At 39.4% G+C, this 26838-nt stretch overlaps 1 protein-coding gene across 2 annotated transcripts in view; it reads left to right on the forward strand.

Annotated features, from left to right (window-relative positions):
- Nucleotides 1-26838, forward strand: part of lrfn1 (leucine rich repeat and fibronectin type III domain containing 1) — a 173179-nt gene that overhangs the window by 59480 nt on the left and 86861 nt on the right. Inside the window, exon 1 of one of the 2 annotated variants that reach the window (XM_044031259.1) lies at nucleotides 2175-2347. The exons of the other annotated variant lie outside the window; for it this stretch is intronic. The gene's annotated coding sequence lies outside the window, so the exon portion shown is untranslated. Of the gene's footprint in view, nucleotides 1-2174; nucleotides 2348-26838 lie in introns of those variants that run through there. 2 annotated transcript variants of the gene reach the window in all.

Consider the following 26838-nt stretch of genomic DNA (forward strand, 5'->3'; position numbering starts at 1 on the left):
TCGACAGCCGGTATCGTCCAATAGGAGCCTGGTTGCAGATGATGACAACATGTGGTTTTAAAAACAACAACAACGTGGTGATAATGCAAATGTCAAGACTTCAAAATGAGCATTTGTATTGCAACTGGAAGATTACGTCCATTTCTGTATATGATCTAGTGATCAGAGTTACAAGATTCCCTGAATGCATCTCCTACTTGCTCTGAGTTGTGTTTTGTGACTTTACTCTTTCCAGACTCGTACTTAGGGCGCATTCACACCAAGATAGTCCGGGGGACAAGGTTCAACTGGGCAGAGAATGCCTCAAAGTGTAGTCTGGTTTACTTTTGTAAGCGGACCAAACCACCTCTTTGGTTTGCTGGGTAGTTCCATTTGCAGTCCCACGTTGAATGGGTCTTTCACACCTGCCCAAACGAAGCGGACTATCCGAGGAAAAGAACTCTGTTTGAGATTGAGATGCAGTCTGGTTTGACTCAGGCTTCAACTGCACAAGAAAACGTTGGCTCTTTTTGTTCCTTCAGTCGTGACCAATGTTTTTGTCAGGAAACCTCATCACACCATGATTATATGGTGATGAAAAAGCTGCTGGTGTCGTTTCACTGCTTCATTCATGGACTCACATCAAAGCACCACACCTGAACTTTCACTCATTCATCTGCGTGTAAATGTGACTGCAGTCATTATTCTTCTGCGGGAGGTCACTCTGTCACACAAGTGCCATTTTTCACTCACGTCGTTTCCTGTTTTTTTTTTCTTCATTTGCTGCAGTGAGATGAAGCTGCCGCTGAGAGCAGCTACACTTCCTCTACATGTGACTTCTCTCATGAGTAAATGTGTTAGAAGACAGTGGGTGCCGTGGCTGGTGTTAGAAGCACAGGCAGGGAGGTGAGAAGTGCAGAGCTGCAAACAAACACAAGCTCCGCTTCAGATCTGCTCCCAGTTTAGTGGAAGCAGCAAAAACCTGGGAAAACGTGTGAAATCTGAGAAAACACTGCTAATATTTGGGTTAAATGGAAATAAATGGATAATTTCTGCTTTCTCTGGCTGTGGTTCAGCGGTGCAGCAGGTCGTCTTCCAGCCGTAAGGATGAGGTTCATTAGTCAACGAGCTGATGTGTCCTTGGACGAGACATTTAACCCGTAATTGCTCCTGGCGGCTGTGCCAGCAGCGTGTGAATGGGTGTGATAGATGTGTGACAGAGATAGTGCAGCGTATGCATGTGCTGTGTGAATGCATAAATGAATGAATGAATGGGTGAACTGTGGGCTAAAGCAGATTTGAGTGGTCATCAAGACTAGAGGAGTAGATTTATGAAGGTTAGAGATGTAGCTTCTGAATATTTGGTCCATAAAATGTCAGAAAATGTTGATCAGTGTTTGTCAAACGTGGAAATGATGATGTTCTCAAATGGCTGATGATGATTTATTTGTTATTTGGAACAAAAAACCTCATTGCCTGTAGGGCTGGGCCTTATGGGAAAAATCTTTTATCACAATATACTTTTTTACATCATTTGTTATTGATATATATCACAATACAAATTGTATGTGGATATAAAGCTGCACACAGGTTGTTTCTCTGGACAATTCACTGTAAATACACTCTAAAATAAAATCTAATCTCCTAATATCCATCTGTATTACATCATCTTAAAATATACACTTATTACCCTTTAATTTCAGATAAAACCTGCTTTATTTCTTTAAATGAAGGATATTTACACGTGTGTTACAAACAATTACATTAACTATAAATATGTTAAAATTCTGCTATAACACAAATAATTAAAGACTTTGTTATTAAGAGATTTTTTCAAATATAATATCATGGATTCCATGTATTTTTCTAATCACTATATATAATATTTAATATATGATTATTAATGCAGCAGGACAAGTCATCACAGATACTTTATAGTGATATGACCATATAAAAAAGACTAGGTTAAAATACATATATATTATTAACATGCAAATACAATAAAATTTTTTTTTGGAGGACAAAACCCCCATTTTTCCTCACTTCCTGTTTTATTTTGGTGACTCACACACTTCCTGTGTTTTCCCGCCTTTGAGATCACTGGCTCCTCCCTGATTAGTTTCACCTGTGATTCGGCTCAGTGTTCAGCTGCGTCTCACTTCCCTCAGGAAACATCCGACTGTGACAGTTTTTACTGAACTGGAAACTGTGGAATATGCTTTTTTTAGCTGTCGTAAAAAAAAGGAAGTTTACAGTGAACTGGAATTTTAAGGAACTGAAAAAGTTTGTTCACAAATGACTCTGGAAACTGAAATACAGGATTAATGAGAGACACACATGAGGAAGACTTTTGTCGCATTGGCTTCACGTAAGTGTTTCATCAATTTGTTTGTAGTTTCTCTACTTCTTCTACCTCCAGTTGCCATTTTTGATTGAATTGTAATTCATTATTTATGATAGTTTCTTTTCTGAAACGTGATAAATGCCGTTAAATCCACTAAAAGTGGAAAAGTTTTCATCCAAACATTTGATAAAGTTAAAATGTTTACAATAATCGTTTTTCCTATCATTTGTTAATATAAAACTGCTTCATTTGATCAGAAAACCATAAAAAATATCACACAAGAACTGTGTCATATTTTATTGCTTTACTGCACTGGTTTTAAAATATTGGCACAAAAAACTCATAGTGTGAGTGAACCACATCGTATTTTGAGAATAAGGACAGATTATTCAGTCCACAGATTTGATGAAAAAGTGATGACGAATGTTGAGGAGGGGCAACAAATAAATACGTTTTTTAAAAAATCAAGTGAAGCGAAACACGTTTATTAAAACTTAATGCGTTTTCTCTTTTCTTTGAGTGTCAACGCTGCTTTCACATCACAAACAAATGACTGTGAGATCCGTGTCAAACTGCAGAGCGCGTTCTTTTAAACAGTTTCAGACGTCATTTCAGATTAATATTCTGTTCCAGGATTTAAAAAAAAAAAAGTCCTACTGTCCAAGATTCTGTCTCGGCAGCGGAGACAATCTGTTGTTTTGGAGACACGTTTGACAGACGACGCCTTCTCATTCTTTACCTTTTATGTTTTAAGTGATTGATGAATATTTATTTATTCACTTCTCTACATTCTACATAGTTTCTGTGAGGCCATTTTTCTTCTTCATCGTTTTTACTCCATCACTGTGAATCTCTGACTTGTCCTTTTTTTGGCCTTGGTTTAATGTTTATGCCTTTTTTAATGTTTTGTAAATATAGTTTTTGGAGAATCATATTTGTGATGCCAACATTGTCAAAACAGTTAAAGTCACAGTATGTAATTTCTGCTCTAGTCTAGGTGAATCCACAATGGGGTTTTTTTATCACATTGTATCCACATAGAAACATTGTTTTGGGAGCTCTGAAATATGATTATCAAAAATCTGAAAACTGTATTTGTCCATGTGGATAAGGCTCTAGTTAGCTTACGTCAGGAAGCAGCGTGGCATCATGGGACTTGTTATCTTGTTTGGTTCACTTGCGCGTTAACTCTTCAATGAAAAAACTTCAGCAGCTTTAGTGACGAGATGGAGGCAGATCTGCTGTAACAACCCCTAAACGGAGAAAGAAAGAAGAAACTGGCTGCCAAATAATGAGCTATTCTATATATCCACCAATGGACTGACTGCCAAATAATGAGCTATTCTATATATCCACCAATGTACTGACTGCCAAATAATGAGCTGTTCTAAACATTAAGTAAGACAGTGGAGGTTGGGATGGTTTGGTCTCGTGCAGATGTGAGACAGTGATTATATTTGATAAAGGATGTTGAAGATGGAGCTGCCGGGCAGGAGGAAAAGAGGAAGACCACATTCATGTCATGAGGACATTGATGTAACAGAAGAGGACAAGGCGGAGGCAGGTGAACCACTGTGGTGGCCCCTAAAGGGAGAAGCAGAAACAATAAGAAGACTATATTTGTGTCGTCGTCATGGATTTTTACATTCCTTGCAAAAGCTCTTTAAACGATTGAGCGTTTCTTTAATCTTTTCCTTTTTAAATCTTGATGGAGAACGACTTGACAGTGAGATGCTCGTCGTCCCAGGAGAAGCAGTCACTCTGAGCCTGAAGCAGAGCGGTGATGGCGATGTGTGCTGAATGCTGCTCACATAAAGAACAGCCCATAATTAGCCCGCTAACCATCACTAAATAGGTTGTTATTTTTACCCAGAAGGAGTCGTCATGCTGTCCAGCGTCAAACTGTGAAGACAGGCGATTGAGGCATGTTGGCCCTCGTCCCTGATGGAGACGGACACTTTCTGAGACACAACCCAAAACAAACCCCCACAGGAAAAAAAAGATCCTGCTCGTATGAAACCGAGCAGTGAATTCAGTGCATGCTTTTTAATTAATGACAGGAAGTGGATCAGGAAGGAGGGGGAGGAAGGGAGGAGGAGGTGAGACAGACAATCAGCATAAATATCCCACAACAGGCTCTGGAGAGACGGGAGCAGCGGCAGGTATTGGATTGTCGGGCCAAGGCTCTGATTAATGACGGCTCTGGGGTCTGGAGGTGGTTTTTATTCCGTGGTCACGCGGCTCTCCACTCAGCCCCCGAGCTGCTCAAAAGTGGATTAGTCCTCTGCAAATTCACTCATTGTAAATCATACAGGAGACATTATCTCCAGGAATATCTGTTGTTTTGTCTGGAAGTCAGGTCTATAAATAGAGGAAATGCAGAAACGCCTCGGCTGTGCGTCTCTTTCCTCGCCCCCAACTGCACACGAAGATATTTATTGGTGTTATTTGTCTTTATTTATTAAGATTAAATTTACTTAAACTTTACTTAGAATAAGTCTTGCCATTAGGTGTCACTGTTTCTTACACACTGGACCTTTACTAGCAGCACAAATGCACATTTACGCTTCCTGAAACTTTGATAATTGGGTTAAAATTTCGCACCAGAGATGTTTTGCGTAAAATTAAGTGGTTTTTTTTGTTTTGTTTTTTAAAAACCCTTTTGAGATATGTGGTTATGTGGCTACTGTGAAACTGACCTTCCACTGTACGATGTTTTTCTTTTTTGTTCTTCAAATGGCATCATTTCATGAAAATGGTGAATGCTGTAGTACCTGTGCAAAGAAGTGCATGACTTTGAGACTTGTTTCCAAATATAAAATGCTTTATAAATGGAATATTATTATTATTATTATTATTATGAAGGAGGTGACGATCGAAATTAGATTATTGGATCTATTGAAACATTGGATTTATGAGCAGATTGAGTGAAATCCTGGAGTTATAATAATCTTGTTGTGGTAAAAACAAACTCTAATTCCTCATCATTCTCAGACTGACCTCAGCCTCTCATCTGTGCTCCCAGAAGATTTCATCCAAAAACTAAAAAAACCCTCGGCTCAGTCTGGCACAGACGGAATGTTCGCTCCTGGGAATCCTCTCACCATATTCTCTGTTTTTTCTTTTTTTTTTTCCTCCCCCTTCATCCCAGCTGTCCCATCATTCCCCACATCCTCAAATATGTAAATCCACACATGCCCCACCCCCTTCAGATGCCAAGTAACGCTCGCTGGCACCGAGCTGGTCAGAGAGTCAGGGTGAAGCAGGCTGGTCACCGACTCCACATGAAGATACTGCAGATGGTCTCGTTTGTGGATGAGAAGGTTTTGTAGAACAGAGAATAGAATAAACTTGGTCATAGAGAACCAGAGGCAGCATCATGACGGACTGACACTGTCCATCTCACCGTCCATCTCACCGTCCATCTCAAAGTGTTTTCTTGGTTAAAGAGAGCACAAAATACTAAATAACCAAAAAAGACAAGCTTTTGTATTGATTTTCCCCGGAAGGACGAACTAAAATGTAGAAAATGAAGGACAATGAAAATGAGGACAAACATCGTCAGTGGATAATCACACAAAATAATGTGCAATCATCGACGATAAAATGTTTAAAATAATAGTCAAACTGATTTGAATTGTCCAAATACAATAATGACAATAAAGTAAAAGTCAAAACATGGACGCTCAGGTAAAATCTGTGTACATTTTACAATAAAAATAACAATAAAATAAGGATAAAACATCATAAAAGATAGAATAAAATTGTCCAATACTTACTATAAATATTGTAAGTTTTGCACTTTATTTTATAATAATTTTTTAAAACAAAGTTGAATCTCTACATACATAAAAAAGATGTTAAAAACTTCAAATCAAAGTGTGAAATGTTGGAGCTTTTAAAAGTTAATGAGGCTTCTCTTAAAAGTTGGAGGGAAAAATATGTCCGAGGTTGTTTTTCTAATTGACTTCACTGAGGATATGGATTTCTAACGTTTGCTGCTACATTTCACACACATACACATGTGGACATGAAGAATGAGCTGCGCGCGCGTGTGTGCTCGGGGCATTAAAACACACACACACACTCAGACGTGGTCGTGTGAACAGTGAATGAAAGTGTTCAGATTTCAGGGAAATGGTGAAAGATTTATAAAGTTTTAGAGTCTATGAAAACTTCATGGTCATCAGACGTGGAAAGAGCAGCAGCAGAAACGGCAGTGGCAACAGTAACAGCAGCAGCAGCAGCAGTAGCGGAAACAGCAGCAGTAACAGCAGCTTCAGCAGCAATAACAGCAGTGTACTTTCAGGGTTTTGCATCACTCGCATATTCTGGTTTTTCTTCACCATTTCATCAGAACTTGAACGTCACAGTGAACCTGTTTCTCTAAATTCTGGTATTTTTTGTCACTTTATATCATTCATACAGTCTGTGTTTAAGTTTCTGTGATTTTTCTTAAATGTGAATATTTTCATTCATTTAACCCTTAGGAGTTCCTGGGACCATTTCCTGCCATTCCTTTTTTGATTGTTAAGCCATTTTGGGTGGGTTGAATGAATATAGCTAAAATAAATTTTTGGTAAACTTTAGAACTGCCATCTCAGTTTCTTAAATTAGCCTCAAATGGCTAAGCACAGCTGTAAAACATTGTGTACAAAATGCACTTATAATTCCAAAATCTTCTTAGATTTCTCTTTAACAAACAAACAAACGCTGACTCAACTGTTTAGCACCAGGAAGTTGAGATTTCCTCTGTGTCTGTGCAGCAGAGGTTTGTTTACAGAGTGCGATGTCCACCCGTCCAGCCTTCCACCTTCTTCTTTGTAGAAGTCACTGATCTGGTCATGTTCTATTCACTGTGAACTCCCGGTGCCGGCCCCGGAAGAGCCCGGTAAAGGTTGCGTCAGGTAGAGCATCAGGGTTGGCCGTTAAAATCTCGACCCCCCGCCCTCCCCAGTCTGGGAGATTGCCCGGAGAGAAGAATAAATGTAATCTGACAGAGTTTCAGCAAGCTGTGAGCAGACCAGGCGCTCTCTGAGTCGACTAAAAGAGTGTTGAAGCGTTATTTTCTTTGTGTCTCTGCAGAATCAAGTCAAAAAATCATCTTGTTGCTCTTTCTTCTTCATGGAGGATGAAGACTGACCTGTAGAGAATTGTAAAAATAGTTATTAAGAGCAGAAGATGCTGAGACTTTGGTTCGGAGGGACCAGGATGGACAGGATTAGCATATTCGAGGGACATCAGAACCTGAGTTTGCAGATTATATCACATGGAGTAACATTTGTATTTCTTCCTCATGGTTTTTGAACAATAATAATAAAATATAGTGATTTCAGGATATCAGTGCAGGGCTCTCAACCTTGCTAGATCGCCATGGCAACTGGTTCTCCTTCAGAGGTAGAGTGTGCAACAGTTATTGGTGAAGTTGCAGCTGAACACTCACCTCTCTCTTCTCTTCTAAGTGTGTTATTGAAGCCATGAAGCCGTCATTTAGCATCAGAACTCTAAAAAAAACATGTTGAGTTTGTCCAATGTGGGCTACTGTAAAAACACGGTGGGCCAAAATGGCCGCCTCCACAGAGCTGACCCCCGCGCCGGTTTCAGTATTTTATCGTCAATTTCTGCCAAACGATGATAACCTCGCTTAAATTCTTCATACTGGCCCTTTAAATATGGAAGAGTCGCTCAGGTGGAGAAGAGTGATGTAAACTGTGGAAACGGACTGGACTGTCTGGCGTTCACCTCTGCACACGTTTGTGAGAAAACTGTGACTGTGGTCGTTACCACGGGAACTGTAGAACCCGTCCATGCACACTGAAAAAACTCCACACTGGAAGGCCTACGTTTAGGTGAACCTTCTGCTGTGAGGCGACAATGCCAGCCACTGAAGCACCATGTGTTACCGAATATCTACGTCTTCATACCTGGAAAATGCCGGTTAGTGTGGGGGCAGGTTTGTCCAGAGCAAATTTGGGTCTTGTTTAGACTACAGAACCCCAAGATTCTACTGCATATTTTATCAAAATGGAGGGGCTGGTGCCAATCTCAGCTGACAGAGCGATAGGCTGGGTCGCACCCTGGAGTGTCCGATTTACCTAATCCCCCAAATCTGTTTTTGGACTGCGGGAGTACCGGAGAACCCGGAGAAAGCCCACGCACACATGGGGTAGACCCATGCAGAAAGACCCTTGTTCTGACCGGGTCGTGAACCCGGGTGCTGACCACTGCACCAATCGCGTGGCCCTCACGCCACAATCCGATCATTTCGTTCTGTGTCCATGTCAACGATGGGATTATGGATTCCAAATCAGAACGAATAAATGTAGTACCCGCTCACAGGGCTGACGGACTCGGCAGTGGGGCACAGTGCGAGGGTGGAGAAAGAAAGGGGTCGGGGTAGCACTGACCAGTGCGGACTCGCTCGCTGCCACACTCGGAACCTCTACCCCAGTGTGCTGTGTTGACCGTGGCACTGGCCACCCTCCACTCACCGACCGGGTACCCAACTCTCCACCCGGCCGGTCCACAGTTGTCTGTACAACCCTAACCCCAAACATGTTGGCTGGTTGGCACCTTCACAGCAAGTGAAACAGAAAACTTGTACAACTCTTAGCGGCGGATCGCACACCTTGCGGGGCTACGCCTGTCTGAGGGTCGCTTTGCCATCGATCGGAGACGCCCGCCCCTGTGCACAGTATTACAAGTATTGATGAAGTGGATGCGTTTTACTTCTGATGCCGTGATGGATACACATTCAGTGGAATCCCCGGGAGAACACTTTGAAACCCTATCGGATTGAAACAAGATCTGTAAAAATCTGATGTGAAACCACCTCTGAATCAGCTTTTGGAAACATCGGATCTTGCATGTTTTCAAACAAAATGGAGCTAGATACAAATGTGTATATGTTGTATGTTGTGGACGCAGCCTCAGTCAGCGACAGCTCAGCGCTCAGTGACGGCTGCTGGCGTCACAGAATCATGTATCACACACTTTTCCTCCACCCACACCCGCATCCCCGCTGAAAGTCAACACCACGGTCTCACCACACTTCTTCTACCAGCCCGCACACACACACACACACACACACACACTCTGTTCCCATTATGGTGACAAAACCCCATCCATCTGTGAGTCACAGTGTTGTGTGTGTGTGTGTGTGTGTGTGTGTGTTCCCATGCCGCCCAACTCGCCTGGTTGCCGTGGTCGCAGGACAACGTCGAGTCCAACCTCCCGTTGTTTTTGGGACAGAGGACAGACACATATTTCTCAGGCTGTTATAAATGTAGTGGTGGTGGTGGGGGGGTTAATCACCACAGCTTGACTGCCTTTAATCCATTAAAGCGTGATATCACCGCGACGCCACTGCGGTCAGCGCTGATCCCATTTTCCCCCGCGCACGTTTTCATTCTTTTACTATTTGACCCTGTAATGGGATTAACTGCAGAGACACCAAAATCTGAAAATCTGAAATCTGGCTCTCTGCAACCCTGCGGGGGTGACTCTTCTTTCACTGCATATTCCCAGGAGGGATTAACCATGTTTTGGGTTACATAATCAGATTGGCTGCCTCGGTGTGAACGCTGACAAATTAGCGATAAGTCGCCGGGAGCGAGCGTGCGCGAGCGTGCGTGCGTCTTTGTTTCCCGCAGACCCCCGCCGGCCACGACGCCTCCTGTAACACGGCACATAACTCACACAACATGGTAATTAATGTCATAGAGGGCGCTGTTATGAATAATAGATGGCGTCAAGTGCAGCTCAAATTACCTCGACGACTTTGCTTCTCGCTGGATGCAAACAATGCTTTCGCCCGCTACATTATTTTGGCAATAAAAGCAGAACGGCTTCACTCGGCGGTAATGTTTTTTACCCGGTGATAACTTTTTGAAACACAGCTATTAAGAGAGCGTATTATCCTCCTCTTTCCCACTTCATAATAAAATCATTGTGGAACAATTGACCTTGGCGGAACAGAGAGGGGGAAAAAAAAAAACCTTTCGCTCCCGTTTGCCTTGTTCTCCTGCTGTAAGAAGAAAACATTAGAAAACCATTTCATTTCTTCTTTGTCTTTCGCTGCAGCCACTAACAATCAACACTTTAGTTTCTCATCTGCGGTTGAAGGCAGCGCAGTAAACACAAGGGCGTCCGTGCAGTTTGGATTAAAGCGACTGAAATAAGACGGAACAATCACAGAGTTGCTGACAGAAACACGTTTGACCTCGTTTATGTGAACATCCCTGAAGGTTTTAAAGAGATCTTTCATTGTTGTTTAAGTAGTTTGTAACCAGTGTTGTGATGTAAGGAAGTACAAATACTTTGTTACTGTACTTAAGTCCAGAGTTCCAGGTGCTTGTGTTTATGTTGGCGTTGCAGCTAAACTGAAGCAATTCATTGCAAGGTTACATCAGTCTTTATCTTATTCTGTAGAGGCGAAAGAAAATGAAGGGAATTGGATCAAATCTTTACAAAGTGAGTAGTAAGAGTTTCCAGTTTGAGCTTTTTATAGACGAACATTTACTTCTGACTGATTATTAATAGAAAAGCGTCTCTTGTTTGAACGTATGGACGCACTTTCGTCTTTTTGAAGTCCTGCGTTGACATTTAAAATGATTGAACTGAATTTTCCGTCCTTTTTATTCCTACAGACCTGATTTTTATTTTTAGCAACATGAGACTGCTGTTTGTCTGGAACCTTGTTGTTCTTTGTCTGCTTGTAATGGAGCTTTTTCCACGATACAGTTCCAGCATGACTCGGCTCTACTCGGTTTGGTTTTCCATGACTTCATAGCTCCTCCTCAATATGGGCGGAGTCATCACATAAACGGCAGTGAAGTGATGGTTTTTCTACACGACACAAACACACAAACTAGTGACTTGTAAAGCAGTTGTTTTGGGTGAAAGTGAATCGTTAGTTCAGATTTGTGGACAGAATGGTTCAGTCCTTCAGTCACTGAACTGAAATACCAGTGAACGTGGTCAAGATGGCCGCCTTTCAGCACTGCTGTCTCTAAATACACCAGACTCCTCTTGTTTTGAGGATTTTTAGTCTTTTTAACTTTGATCTACAGTTGGACATTGTTGCCTTTGATTCTTGTGTCAATTTTTTAATTTTAATCAAAATTCAATTTCAATTTAAAGTAGAATTTGGGACTATAGGTAGAATTTGGAACTATAAGTAGATTTTTAAACTATGTCTTTTTAACTTTGATCTACCGTTGGACATTGTTGGCTTTGATTCTTGTGTTGGACGTCGCGCTCATGTTTCTTCAGTGACGACACTCTCTGACCAATCAGTGACCTTCAGTCTGTTGACGTCACATTTCAGTATCCGCTCAGCTGAATCTCGTCAGAGCAGGAACTAAAAAAACAGCAAGTTCGATCACTCAGAGTCGTGGAAAAGAGACGTAACTGTCTCGGCCCGGAACACCCTGGTTAAATAAAGGTTAAATAAAAATATATTGAAAACACTTGCAGGCAGAGAACTCCACGCAGTAAATATCAGACTCACATTTCCATTAAAGTTAATGCAGCAAATTTGTTTGTAAATATTTACATATTTACTCATCCAGCTGCTTTTATTAATGAAGCCATTAAGTCGTCGACTGCAGATCTGTGTTCAAAGGAAATGGCTGTCTTTAGTGTGTGTGTGTGTGTGATGCCATGCAGGTGTTTGAACACAGGGTTGTTAGAACAGTTTCTGTGTGTGTGTGTGTGTGTGTGTGTGGAAACGCTCCGTCGGGCTAATGAGAACTGAGACCAAAACACAAAAGTTGTCGGTAACAAAGTGAACACAAGTTAGCTCGAGTCAAAGCTCTGCAGCGCTCGCAGCGTTGTCGGCGCTGAGCGATCGCTCGCTCTCCGCGGGCCCCAACTGAGCACAAGAGACTGACTGTTAATGTTCTGTAAAAAAAAAATACACACGGTACATATCGACCGTTAAATGACAAGTAAAAACCAAGTGTGTCTCTGTGCACTCATTTTCACTTATTTATTGACTTTTATTTGCACATAAACAATAACTTGGCTCATAACTGATCTATAAAACATCAACAAAAAGAAAAAGGATTGATAACCACAGTAGTCTCTCACGATGTGTTTATTTAATGACGGCCCCTTACTGGTCAATACAGAAGTATCAGATAAAACCATCAATATGTGTTAAATTTAGTCAAATAATATCATTCACATGAGTTACTGAGAGCTGCATTAAGATGAACAAGGTGTAAGAGAACTGAAGCTGCACAAAGAAAGAAAGATTAGATTTTATTCTCAAATTACGACTTTATTCTCATGATATTATGACATTATTCTCTTGAGATTACAACTTTACCTTTGAAAGATTACAACTTTGTTCTCATAATATTACGACTTTATCCTCGCAAGATTACGATTTTATTCTCATGAGATTACGACTTCATTCTCCATGAGATTACGACTTTATTCTCTTGAGATTACAACTTTAACTTTGAAAGATTACAACTTTATTCTCATAATATGACAACTTTATTCTCATAATATTAAAATTTTATTCTCGAAAGATAACGATTTTATTCAAATGAGATTATGACTTTATTCACATAAAATAATGACTTTCTTCTTGAAAGATTACGACTTTATTCTCACAAGATTTTGACTTTATTCTCATATTGTGACTTCATTCTCCATGAGGTTACGACTTTATTCTCTTGAGATTATAACTGTATCCTTGAAAGATTAGGATTTTATTTTCATGAGATTACGACTTATTTCTCACAAGATTACAATTTTATTTAAATGAGATTATGATTTTATACACAAGAAACAGTGTTTGTTTTAATCCCAGCTGTCAGGTGAATCAGACCTGAAGGCAGAATATTCTGGACACATTTGGTAGTTTTTTCCTCAGCTAACAGTCAGTTTGTCTGTGTCTCTGCAGGAGGATTTATTCTGAGAGATTTTGGACCCCTAAATATAATTTACTCATACGGACACATGCCTGTGTTTTTCTTCATCGGCCGTCTTTCATCTTTATCATGCGCAGATGTCCCCGAATTGGATGCAGCTTCACATTTTATGGAGGACAACATCACAGTGCAACAGAGAATAACTTGATAGGTTTCAGCATCGACCGCTCCAAAATCTTCACAAAGAAAAATCAACATAAAAATGTTGCAGGGTAAAAACCCTGCAGTTTTTTGTACAAACACTTTTCATCTATATGGTTTTATTTTGTTTTTTTGCGCTGAAGACCGACAGAGGTTTTATTGGAACCAGCACCACATCAGCAGCAAATAAATGAGATTATGTCACGCATTCATTCAGCGAGAGAGAAAAGACCGAAGGCAGCAAGAAAAAAAGCCGACGTGGCTGCGTTCACTTTACGGGCCGCGTTCAATTCAGCACAGATTAGACTTGACAGTTCAGTCATAACAGCGATTCCTTACTCTTCTGACTTTTATATGAGCTTAAAGAACAACACATGTGCACTGGCCAATACTGTGGGAGGAGCCAATACTGAGGGAGGAGCCAATTCTGGTCAAAATCACTGTATCGCACATTTTACATGAAATCTTCAATGTACCGTACTTTGTAAAGCACAGTATGTAAATATAATAAAAAAGCGAATTTTCTTAATTGGAGGAGAATAATATTTATACAGTTATGTCCTGGTGCTAAATAAATAAATACATGAGCACAAATTAGGAGATTAAAATAAGTAAAAATCTTTGAAATACAGACTCGTTTGATTTTGTCGTCAGTAGATGCTCAAATTTGTAGTATTGGATGGTCTCAAATGTGTATAGAAAGAAAATGAACATTGTTTTTAGATACATTGTATGTTTGATCAATAATTTTAGTATAAAAAGACCTTATTTATTACATTATTAGATGTGTTACGTTAAACTGCAACTTATTTGGTTCATATTTTAATGATGTTGTCCACACATGTTAAGTATTGTTTAAATTTTTACTCTATTTTGTCTATTTTAGTTGTATTTTTAGATTTATTTAGCATTTTAGATGTAGTGTTTTTGTGAACTGTGTATTAATCCATAAATAAGAAACACTTTTGTGGAAATATTGTCATCAATGTTACTTCAAATTTAGATTTTTATGGAATTTCATGCTATTCTCTGCCCCAAAAATACAAAATTTGGATATACACTTGAATTTTAATCTTAAAAATCACTCGGAGTCCAAAATATACATCCTAGAAGTGCACAAGACCATCTGAAGTCCTCATAGCTGGGTCCAGCAGGGGGGCGCTAGGTGCTTAGACGGTGATATTATGTCGTAGCAAAATTGTGTTCCTGACAATTAGCACAACAGACCGTCTGTTTTTTCAAATCTGCTGACCCACCTAGCTTAGCTTAGCTGTTAGCATCACACTGGGCTTAAGTGTCTTTGGTCAAGAACACATATAGGCAAGCGGAGCAGGAATTGAACCCTCAATATAAAAAAAGTGACTAAATTTTCTGGTCATATACTTTCCCTTTAAGGTAATTTATACCAGACAACAGAACTTGAAGTTTACTTGGTTATTGGTGTAAGAATCATTGACTAGAACTTGATTTTTATTTGGGACAAATTGACAAAAACCCACGTTAATTCCGACGTGACCTTCCTCACACAATGGATAAACTGGACTTTTGAGCTGGCGACACCAGTCTGAGTCTGAGTCTGTAAATCTGAGTTAACATATTGTATTTTTGTGTCCACACCAGCTCTGGAGGAACTAAAATTAGAGTCACATCAAAGCAGATATGAGTCACTTCAGCCTGACGACGTGAACGCGGCGCTGCGCTCATCACTTTCAATCACAGATCACATCAGCGACGCCTTTTCTATTCCTGTCACTCTCAATCTGATTCACTCTCTTTGACACGTCTCTTCTGACATGTGGGAAAAAGTCTCGGTGCGGGGGGAGGAACATAAACAGCGATTCTTGGATTCTTTGGCGTCTACGCCGGTTAATTCTGATTCAGGGAATAGAGAGCGAGCCGCGTTAAGGATGTTAGGCATTAAAGATTTGTCTTTTTCTCTGGATTATCTGCGAAGGAGGAAGTCGGTATTCAGACGGAGCCGACTGGCACAGCGAGATCAGCCCCTGTCCAAGTAGAACACTTCTCCAGGCGTGCTGAACATGCAGACTTAAGTCACATAATCCCTTTCAATATCAGCGCGGGCGTCAATACTGACATGAATGGAGAGGATACAGCAGAGGGTTTTTTTTTATTATTGGTAGCTGCTGGCAGGTTGCTATTATTAGCCACTGCAGTGAGATTTGCTGATGCTGTGATGACACACACAAAAAGTGTTTTTAAAAAGCCGTCTGTCTCATAAAATGTCATCCGGAGCTTCGCAGGGTTGCGTTTTTTTTATTCTCCGCGCCCCAACACGGTGGCATTTATGGAGCCGGCAGATACTGACGTGAATAACTGAGGCTCGTCTCGGGGGAGGTGGCGGCGGCGGCGCACAATGGCGCTCTCTGTGCCGGAGTTCAAATCAAAGTGTGGCTGTGGAGCCGTTTTCTTCTGCTCTGTCAGCGTGAATGAGCGAGGCTGTCCAAGCCGAGCTAACCGTGACTGACGGAGGCGGCCGGGAAAACAATGGCTTTTTTTTTTTTTACACGCTCAGATGTTTTGCTAAATGGTGAAAATAACATTTTGTCTGCTGCTCTGTTTCACTGCCAAACGTTTAAAATCCTACAGTTGACATATTGGAACTGACTGTCGGCTGTTGTTCCACAGATTTCACTCTGTTTTTATCATGGGATAGAAATGTTTGCTGCTGCTGCTGCTGCTGCAATAGTAGTTTCCTCATCTCTTACCTCATCTCATTTCCTCTTAACTCATCTGTCCTTGTCTCCTGTTATGTCTCCTTGACTTAGTTCCTCACCTCAACTAATTTGCCCTCAATTTTAACCTGCATTTCTTTTTCTTTGCTTTCTCTTTGATATGAGGAAATGAGATGATGCAGGAGATGACTCCTGCATCATCTCATTTCCTCATATCTTCACATCATCTCTCCTTATCTCATCTTCCCAACAGTCATTCCTCATCTTCTCTTACGTCAACTCATTTCCTCACATCTCATCTCACCTCATCTATTTGTCTATTATCTCACCTCATGTTCTCATCTTGTCTCATCTCACCTCATGTTCTCACTTCACTTTTAAACCACATCTCCCCATCTCTGATTCTTTGTCTTATCTCCTCCAACATCAACTGATTTCCTTACATCTCACCTCATTTCCTCATATCTCTCTTCATCTCATCTTCTCAACTTTTATCTCACCTCCTTTTACCTGATCTTACCTCTTATCTTATCTAATTGTATTTTCCCTTACCTCTTCTTAAATCAACTAATTTTCCCTTACCTCATCTCTGCTCATTTTGTCTCAACTCGCCTTGTTTCTTCATCCTGTCCTACCTCATGTTTACCTCAACTAATGTCCTCTTATCTCGCATTACCTCATCTCCTTATCACTTATCTCCTCACAACTCCTCTTCCCTAGTAATCTCACCTCACCACCTCTTAATTTACATCATCTCCTCTTACCTAATCTTACGTCGACTAATCTCACCTCGTCTCCTCTTCTTTCGCATCTCATCTCGTCTCCTCTTTTCCTAATCTTACCTTTGCCTCATTTCCTTCTACCTTAGTCACATCTCCTCTGATCTAATTTCTCTCATTTCATTTCTCCTTTCACAAACAAACATCTCCTGTGTTTCAGGTGATCAACAACAATTAGATTCAAACACACAAACTAACGTACACTGACAGATTTATTCGCCGTGTTTCGGCGCCGGATCTTTATCCACGCTGAGATTCTATCGTACGTACGAGAGAACTGTGAGTCTGTGACTAAACTCAGACACAAACGTGCAGATCTGAGCGTGAAATGGTTCATATTTCCATGTTGTCTCCTGTGATATGACTCATTTTACATCTATAACACAGTATTTCACTCAAACTTAACTTTTCACAAATAATCACACAAATCAAATCACAATTCAATCATTTTGCTATTATTTTTCAGCATTATTGTTAAAAAAAAATCACTTTTAATGTTATAAATATTGTGTTTGACATTTCTTCAGACACAAAAAACACCTAAAAATTGTTATTATGGGTAATTAAAATTATTGTTTTGATTATGGCTGCTGCTTTAATGTCAGACACACAACAGGACGTTTTTTCAGCTGATTAGAAACGTGTAGCAGTGGGGACGACGCGTGTCTCGCTGTTGTTAATTGTTAATTTAAAAGTTTTCTGAAATGACACAGTTATTAAAATCAGTGGATGTCAAACAGACTCCAGGTTTACGTGTGGTTTTAAACGTCGCACATAAACAAACCTATAAAGTAACACTAACTCTAATAATACATATGGAACAGGAGTTTAATTTAAACGGAGATGATGTTGTGGCCTTGACAGATAATTCTCTCTCTGCGTTATTAACACGTTTGCGATGAGCTGTGTATTTCGTGCTCTGAGCTTTGGCTCCTCCAGCTCCGTTTATACAAACAAAATTTCCTTCAGTCCTTCAGGGAACAATCTGACATTATCTGAGAAGCTTTTCCCCGACCCAGCCAGCTAATTATCGCTTTATTTCTCCTGGCATTTTTCTTTCTTTTTTTTCAAAAACTGACTCCACACAAGTGAATGAATGCGAAACCAACAGAGGGATTATGCACTTTTGGCAACCAGATGCTGAACGAGATCCACGGGGGAAAACAGATTGTTCAGAAGAATTTGAAATTTTAATTGGGAGGCCAAATTGACGCAGATGTTTTTAGGTGTTTTTTTTTCCACACACAGAAAAATCAAACCCACTTTCACATTCTAGTACAATCACACAAGTGTTTGTTCTAGTGTGCTGAGCCAAAATGTTAAATTTGAAATACGGATTAAAAACAAAGTTGAACAGCAGTTTGTGTCCAATTCCAACTCTAAATCCTTTTCCCAGATTTGTATTAAAGTTGCTAAAGATGAATAATCACCTTTAGACGTAATATTTGATTTAAAACTCACTTATTTCTCCCTAATTGAGTCTAAGAATACTAGTAACCAGAGTGTCTTCTCTTATAAGTGAGGGGACAACACTACAGACTTGTAATTAAGAAAAAAATCATTGTTGGGAAGTTTATATTCTATTCTAAGGTTAATTTAATTGTTTGTCGGTAGTAAATAAAACTTCTCTTGTTTGTTTTACACCAAGAGTAGCCTAATTATTCATATTAATTGGATTGTTAATTTAAATGTTTATCAATATCTGGATTTTGATAGATGAGATAGTCTGAGTTTCTTGTACCATCAAACTAAGTAAAACATTTAATTGTCTTACAAATACAAAGAATCTAAGATGTGAAGAATAAAAGATTCTAGTTTCCATTTGTATCCATCGTGATTCCTGTTTCCCCAAAAGACCAGGACACAACATTTTGAAATTGAACCAACGGGTAATAATGTTAGATGTTGTTAAATGTTTTTTTTGTTATTGCACCAGATAAATGTTGAAGTCGTTTTGTTCAGAGATTTAAAAAAAAAAAATGTAAAAATATGCAGATAAATAACAAGGTAACATTTGAAAAGGAAAATTAAACCTTGGGAGAAGAATTATGTATCGCATTCATTCTTCGAGTAGAGTTCTATTTTAATATTTTTCTGTGAGTGAAGTGTAATTTTCTTTGTACAAATCATCCGTTTGAGGAGTAATATTTGTGCCCAGATATTTAAAACCTTGACTGTTTTTCTGTTGGCATCAAATGCAAGAGACGAGCATTGTATTTATTAAAATTATATCCTGAATAGTTTCCAAATTGCTCAATTGTGTTATATATAGTTGTATTACTGAATTTTTGGGGGTCTATAACATACATAATTATATCATCAGCATATATATAAAGTTTCAGTGGAAAAACATGGGTTAAAGTTACATAAGTATTAATTACTGATACTAATTATTAAAATATTATATCACCAGCATTTTTATCAAGCTTCTGAGAAAAAAAAGTCACATGATTAATAATTTAAAGCAAATATAGAACACTACATTAAAGTACTGCGTTAAAACCAACTCTTTCCTCCTTCCTCTTCTTACACCTACTGATTATTTATGTGGCTCTGGTAAATGTGCTGAGCGAGGATTAGAGTATAAATAGCAGCGAGGACCTCATCAGAGGCTCCGGCTCACACAGGGGACAGTGGAGGGGAAAGAGTTTTACAACCAGAGCATCAGATCACCAGCAGCAGCAGCAGAGACGAGCTTCACTGACTCATCAAAATAAATAAAAATAACCTGAGCCAAACTGAGTGTTGACATGCCGAGCACCTCGCTGACCTCTGTGGCCGCTGCTCCGCTGCTCTCTGCTGCACTTACTGTATTATTATTCACATGAGATGACAAGACTATTGTTTTATTACTTTAGTGGTGCACTGATTTATGTGTTTTTCAGGAAAGCAAATATATGCAACAGAAACCCCTTTTTTTTGTGTGTGTGTTATTAAAAATAGCTTCATACCCAGGCTGCTTACTGGAGCGTACATTATTTGATGTTAGTCTCCGAGGCAACTTGTGGTTTTTTGCTCCGTGTCACTGCAGCCGGGCGAGATTTTCCTCCGTACAAATGAGTCACAACAGTGAATATCAGTAAAATATCAACACTGTGTCCGTCCCCCATCATCATTTACACCTCCGTGGTTGTTATCTGTGTGCTCATGTGTGCTGCAGCCTCAGGTTGTTGCCTTTGTCTGGAGCGCTCTCTTCTCTGGAGGTCACACCGCTCGCCCCGCAGCCTCTCGTAATGGACAGTGTGTCAGCAGCGTGGGCGCGCTAACACAACCGTATGTCGTCTGTTAAATCGCGCTCGGCGGAGGCAGCGGAGTAACGTGGCTGTTTGGTCTCTGATGGAAATCACAGTAAAATCCTCACCGTTTACGTCCTTTTGCCTTACGCACGTCTTGTCTTTGTTTTTTGACGAGGTTCAGTGGAAACAAATATCCCGGGATCACTCAAAGAAACATTCATACCCAGACTTAAACTGTTTTGTTTTTTTTTACCATGGATCAATTGCAGTGTTTTACAGAATCTTCTGGGTCCTTTTATATACAGAATTGTATCATCAGCATATACATCCTGTTTTTGAGGAAAAACATTGGTTAATCTTACATAAGTTATAATTACTGATGCCAAGTATTACAAAATGGCAAATGGAATAGAATATTCTCAATATTTTCAAAATCCATTCTTTTTGTGCTTATCGTTTGGCAGAAAATGCAAATTCTCGCCTCGTTTTCGGTGCAACGCTATGACACGCATTCATCGTCCAGCCATTTGTGGTGAATGGTTCCTCTTTCAGTCAATCCGATTTGAATTTTTTATTGGGTAGGTTTAGTGTGTGTGTGGGTGGGGGGGGAGGGGGATCTAAATCTGTCAGTGTAATGGAGGAGTGGATTTGTGTGTTGACCATACTGCATTTTCACACATGGTTCAGACGCAGCTATAAGAGAGAGCCTTTTCACTCTTCATTAAGAATTCTGGAGGGTGTTTGGACTGAGAGGCGATAATGTTTCTGTGGCCTCCAGTGAGAGACAGCAGCTCCTGAAAAAACAGAGAGAGAAAATACAGCTGTTGAAAAGCCTCCATTTTGTCTCCGCATGTTTGGTTTGATCCGCGTTTACACCTTAGCAAACGCCCGCGTGTGTACAGAAGCTCTGAGACTCAACAAATCGCTGTTTGTCCTTGACGAGGACCAAGGACGAAGGCCACAAATGTTTAGAAGAGCAGGGAAAAAAGCTGCAGTTTTACACACGACTGGATCATCAATCATCTTCAAATCACCAGACTTGTACATATTTTATGAAATTGTTTGTGAATCGATTTATCAATTAATTATAATGACAGTTTATATTAATCATTTTGATCTTTTTTCTGAAACTGCATCTATATTTACACAATATAATGTTTGTATATGAAGGTTAAGTTATTATATTAATAAGTTATTACAAAATATTATGTATGATTATATATATATAATATATATATATAATATATATTATATATATTTGGGCTCCATTTGAGTCAGTGATTTCCTGAAGAGTCATAACATAGATGCACAAAGCAGGGAGAAACTAATATGACTAATATCTGATCAGTATTAATCCAATACTGTTCAAACTCACCATAATATATTTTTTTCCAATACATACAAAACTAAATATTTACATTAAAATTAAATTGGCTAAAATTCATCTAACCATGGAAAATTACAATATATGCAATAATATTAAAAAAACGTAAAAATTAAAAAAACAAACAAAAACAAATTAAAATAAATAAAATGACAGAGAATAAATTAGACAGAAAAATATAGAAATATAGAAAAAAATGAAGGAATAATTTAAAAAGTAAGAAACTGTCATTGTAAAAAATAGGTAAAAAAAAATTTAAATATAAAATTATCTTAAAATAAAAAATAAAATTCCCACAGAATAAAGACCACACACAGACAAATAAAAGCCCCTATAACTCACACAGTAACATCATTAATACACAACATTATTTACTTAATTATGTATAATTATGATGATGATCAGGTTTGATCTGTGCGGGCGTCTCGCACTGAACTCATAGTAATCGTCCAGTTGCTGTAAAATTCACTGTTACTCATTTTCACACATTAATCCCAAACAGTAGTTATTATATTTATGTCACTGATGTTTGTTCTGCTTCACAAATTGTAGTGTTTAACTCCTGTCATGTTTCATGTATGTAAAAGTAAAAAATAAGTAATTTCTGGTAGATTTTAATGTTAAAAATTCATTATATGCACTCGTGTTGAACATTTCAGTGAGGTTGTAGAGGTGAATGAAGGATGAGACATTTGTTTGGTTTCAGCTGCAGAATAAAAAAAAACATTCAGATTTTGTGGATGTTGGCCTCTGACGTTCACAAAAACCCTGTGTATAAATATACATACACACACATCATACTTTTATATTCATGCTCTATTTTTTAATACTAATTTATTTTAAATTTCTATAATTGCTTTTGTGCTTACCTTATATTCGTCTTATTTTAGTCTTTTTCTAGTACTTTTGTTATTTAATGCTTGTTGACCTTTGACCCCTTCTTCTGCTATAACAAGGGAGTTTCCTCATCTCATCAACATTGTGTTGCTGTAGTCACTCGAGTCAGGGGCTTTTATTCTGAAAAAAAAAAAATATGGTTTCAAGATATAACATTTTGGTACGTGCACAGAGGTGTATACATGCAGGACTAATCGGACTATGAATCACATTATCCAGGTATGTTAGTCTGACTAAGACTAACTCGATTTTAGTCGTGTTTACCACACTGAGTGAATATTTTGGTTGCATGCAGGAATATCTTCATTTTAGGAGTTTCAGTTTTGAAGCTTCTGTCGTCGAGTGTTCAGCGTCTTCAGCGTCTTCACCTTCTGCTCTGCACGTCCCACAATGCACCAGTGTGCTTTTTAAACTCAACAAAAAACAACAACAATAACAACCGTGCAGTAAGTAGCAGCCGTGTGGAGCAGAGAAGCCTCTCCTTCACTGCGCTGTCACTCACAGCCGAACAGGCCGTACATTTAGTGCGTGAGTGTGTGTGTGTGGGAGTTTGAAGAGTAAATGGAGGGTCAGCGTCAGCGTGCACTCACACCAACATGTACGACCCGCGCTAAAGTGGCGTGAAAAACATGGCTGAGCGCGTGTGTGTGCGCATTAATCAGTTTCTCAGTACTGTGATCCCTCGGGGAGCGTGGACACTGCACGGACGCGTCAGTGGAGTGAAGCACGCGTGAAATTGCTCTTCTCACATCACTCTCTGAGGTCGGTCAGAAAGTCACTGGCTCTGACAATAATTTATTGAACACTAAACAAAAAGGAGCCCAAACGCTCGCTCAGGATGATATGTCACTGATAAGTAGCGCCTGCAAGACGCTAGATAAATGTTTGCAATATCACCCACGCGTTTATGACCTGCAGGGATGACACTGAAGAGGAGGACGTAAAGGACAGCGGCTCAGGCAACCACTGAAGGTTGCTCTGTAAATGTCAGGGCGTTTTTGTGGACGTCAGCCGTGTTTAGTAGAGCTGCAGCTAACGATTATACTCATAATCGATTAATTTAATCGATCAATCAAGCGCGATAAAATGTCAGAAAAAGTCGATCAAACCTGGAAATTATTCAGTTTTAATGATTTCTTTATTATATGCACCAAAGAAACCAGAAAATGTTCACATTTAAGAAGCTAAAGAATCCATTATTGTAGCTTGAGTGTTGGGTTCAAAGGTTAGGTTGGGTAAATATTTCTTGCTTCGTAAACATCCTTGTGTTCTTGTGGCTCAGGCTGTTTGGATTCTAATCAAGATTACAGTTTAGTATTTAACCCTTAGAACACAGAGCATTTATGCTTTTTTTTTATCCATTACTATGTTAAAACAGCACAACCTATCGCCAAAAAGAGGGTTTTTTTCATTTTCACCAACTATATAAACGCAAAAAGTACTAAAAAAAAATTAAAATCGGATTGAATTTGTGAGATGCATCAGTTTAAAATTGGCTTTGTTCATTTTCATGAACAGAAATTGAAGAATTTGAAAAATTCTCCTGTTTGGTTGCTTTTAAATAAAGTGAATCATAAGTAGACTAAAAAAAAAAACCTAAACACTCACCCCAGGATAAGGATGTCCATATAAGGAGTTGTGTATTATTCCCATGGTAATTTACCAAGGGTGCTGTGCTGCGTGAGCACTAAGGGTTAAAGGTATCGGATTTACAATCTAAACGGAATAAAACGTAAAAATGTTTTTACGCTAACAGTTTCCAGGAAACGTCATCTACTTGAAACAACACTAAACACTGTAGTACATATGCCAGGCCTGAACGTGGCGCCGTAGCACTACTACAGGAAAGAAAGTAAGATATTCCTAAGAGAAAAAGACCAGAAGATAGAAGAGAAGAGAGGTGGGATTATGACCTTCATGTAGTGTCTTGATTGTCCACACAAACATGTGTTTGGTGTTTTAAAATCTTCCCGCTCTGGGGCCAGTTTTCAAAACAAACGCCAGTTTTGTGTGGATATGATAAAAACCTTTAGCGGATTTAGTGGACTAGTCTTCATGTGGACACTCTTCGTCTTGACAGTTTTCCTGAAAACAGTCCAATTTCGTGTCTTCTGACGATGAGTTTTAATTCGCTGTGCCGTTGGAGAGGGTTGGATGTGGCCACTAGGGGGCCACATCCAGGGTGTAGTCCTAGTCCTGATCGCAAGCTCGGATAAATTGGGTTGCGTCAGGAAGAACAATCGGCGTGAAAATCAAATACGCGGATCACTGAAAACAATACTGTCGTACTGGATTGGTCGAGGCTCGGGTCAACGGTGAAGATTCATGGATGTTGTGAAGGAGGACATGAGGACAACAGAAGAGGACAAGATGGAAGCAAAATATCTGCTGTGGTGACCCCTGGTAGAAGAAGATGGCACCAAAATTAAATGCAGACAGGAACCCACGACAGCGTAGGTTTATTTCCAGGAAGTTTGCTCCTGTGAAAGATATTTTACTCCCACTTTGTTTCACGTCTCCACAACACCGGCTGAGTTCAGTATTTAGTGTTTTTATTACACTTGCACTAATGCTCATATTGTCCAGTACATGGTCTCAGCAGGTGAACTCACCGCGGGGAAGAGAAAGAAAAGTTCTGGAACTAAATCATCCTCTGAAGTCGGTCTCTTTTGAAGATAAAGTCGGGAAAGTTTTTAAAAAAAAAAAGGTCAAAACAAGAGTTTTGCACTTTTCATGCCTTCACAGAACCAAAGACAACCAAAGAGTAAAATCACCTCAGGAAGTGATTACAGTCACATCAATGTACGATCTTTGATGTGGGTTGTTCCTTTTATATATAAATAAATTGGTCCTTTATCAATCCCGCAGGGCAAACTCCTTCTCTACTAGAAACCTTCCTAGAATTAGAAGCAGTGGGTGCTCGGGTACCATGTTGGGTACCAAGTTCCCTTTCCACTTGGCGACAGGCTGCGTGGCCTTTATATATTTACATATAATGTGTACTGGAGAGACTGTCCAACAAAACGTAACTATGGGTTGTATGCAGGATTAACGACCTATTGGCACGTTTGTAAAATAGGTGCCACCGAGTGTTCGTGTAAAGAAAAGCCATCTGGTACCTTGGGTGTATCGTCATGAAGAGGTTTTCACCAACGGTTCTCTTAGAGATAAAAGCATTTTATTTTAGTGTGATCGACCCGGGTTTGACTCTTGAGTTGAAGGACCGGGTTAATACTGGAAAATATGGATTATCTCCATGTGCGTTTGAAGTGCACTCATGTAGCCTGTAATTGACCGTCATACCTTCATCAACCACCAGGACAAGGAAGCACAGAAGCTGTAGCTGCGGCTGTGTAGTGTTTGTACATTATAGATTTATACTTAGAAGTGTGAAGTTTCATGTTCTCTTATCCAAAGTGCTGCACCGACGCAACAAATACAAAAAGCAAACTAGGGAAGAAATAGAGACATATTTAATATAATAATATAAAGAAAACCACAACAACAGGGACTTGTCTCTGCTCGATTCGTCAGATTAATTTCTCTTACAGCTGGAACTCATATCGAGCGTCTCCACTGATTCACAGCTTCTTCTCACACACTGGTGTGTGACTTAATGACAAATGATTATTGTGATCGATCACTGAACACGTTTACTGTGAGATTTCATGCACTTCGCTGCAGTGATGACGGCTAAAAACGTTAAATACCCTCGACGAACAGATTTAAACATTAAACCATCGGGAGAGTTGTTTGCGCCTTCAGGAGACGGATGTTCTGTGTGCGACAGACTCGTTTAACTGTTTTTGTGTTTTTTAAATCCTCCACACATTTAAATCTGAATGTTTTTTAGTCTTAATACTGGACTACAATAGACTGTAAACAGGTTTTGTTTGGGTTAGCATAGCAACACAACATGCTAACCAGTGTTAGTTTTATGACGGTAAAATAATACGTTTCTTTTTCTGGGGGTTCTCCATTTGGTGTCTCAATACTTCCAATGCCGATCCAAGCCTTAGTTGGTAAAAACTGCTGAGTCATTTGGGAGTAAATGATGACACATTCCCACTGCTTAAAAACAACAACAAATAATGGTTTAAATCTGGGATTTAACATGTATTTACCAGTGAAAATGGTGTGTTACCCATGAGTCATTCTGTGCGTTTGCATGTATATCAAAAGTCCAATTATTAATCTGACTAATGCTGGTTGATGGTGAAAAGAAATGTCCGTTACTTCTGTCTCTACGCCAAAATATGCCGACTTCCTTCCACCGCGCCACCATCCGATGTGGACACAGTTTAAGACAATAATTTGATTTTCTTAATGTCATTTAAACAAGTTAGTCTGACTAAAATGGAGCTAGTTTTAGTCAGACTAACATACCTGGATCATAGTCCGATTACACCTGCATGTTTACACTTAGTCGGACTGAAATG

This window comes from Solea senegalensis, linkage group LG8 (genome assembly GCF_019176455.1).
Source record: "Solea senegalensis isolate Sse05_10M linkage group LG8, IFAPA_SoseM_1, whole genome shotgun sequence".
NCBI classification, from domain to species: Eukaryota; Metazoa; Chordata; class Actinopteri; order Pleuronectiformes; family Soleidae; genus Solea; species Solea senegalensis.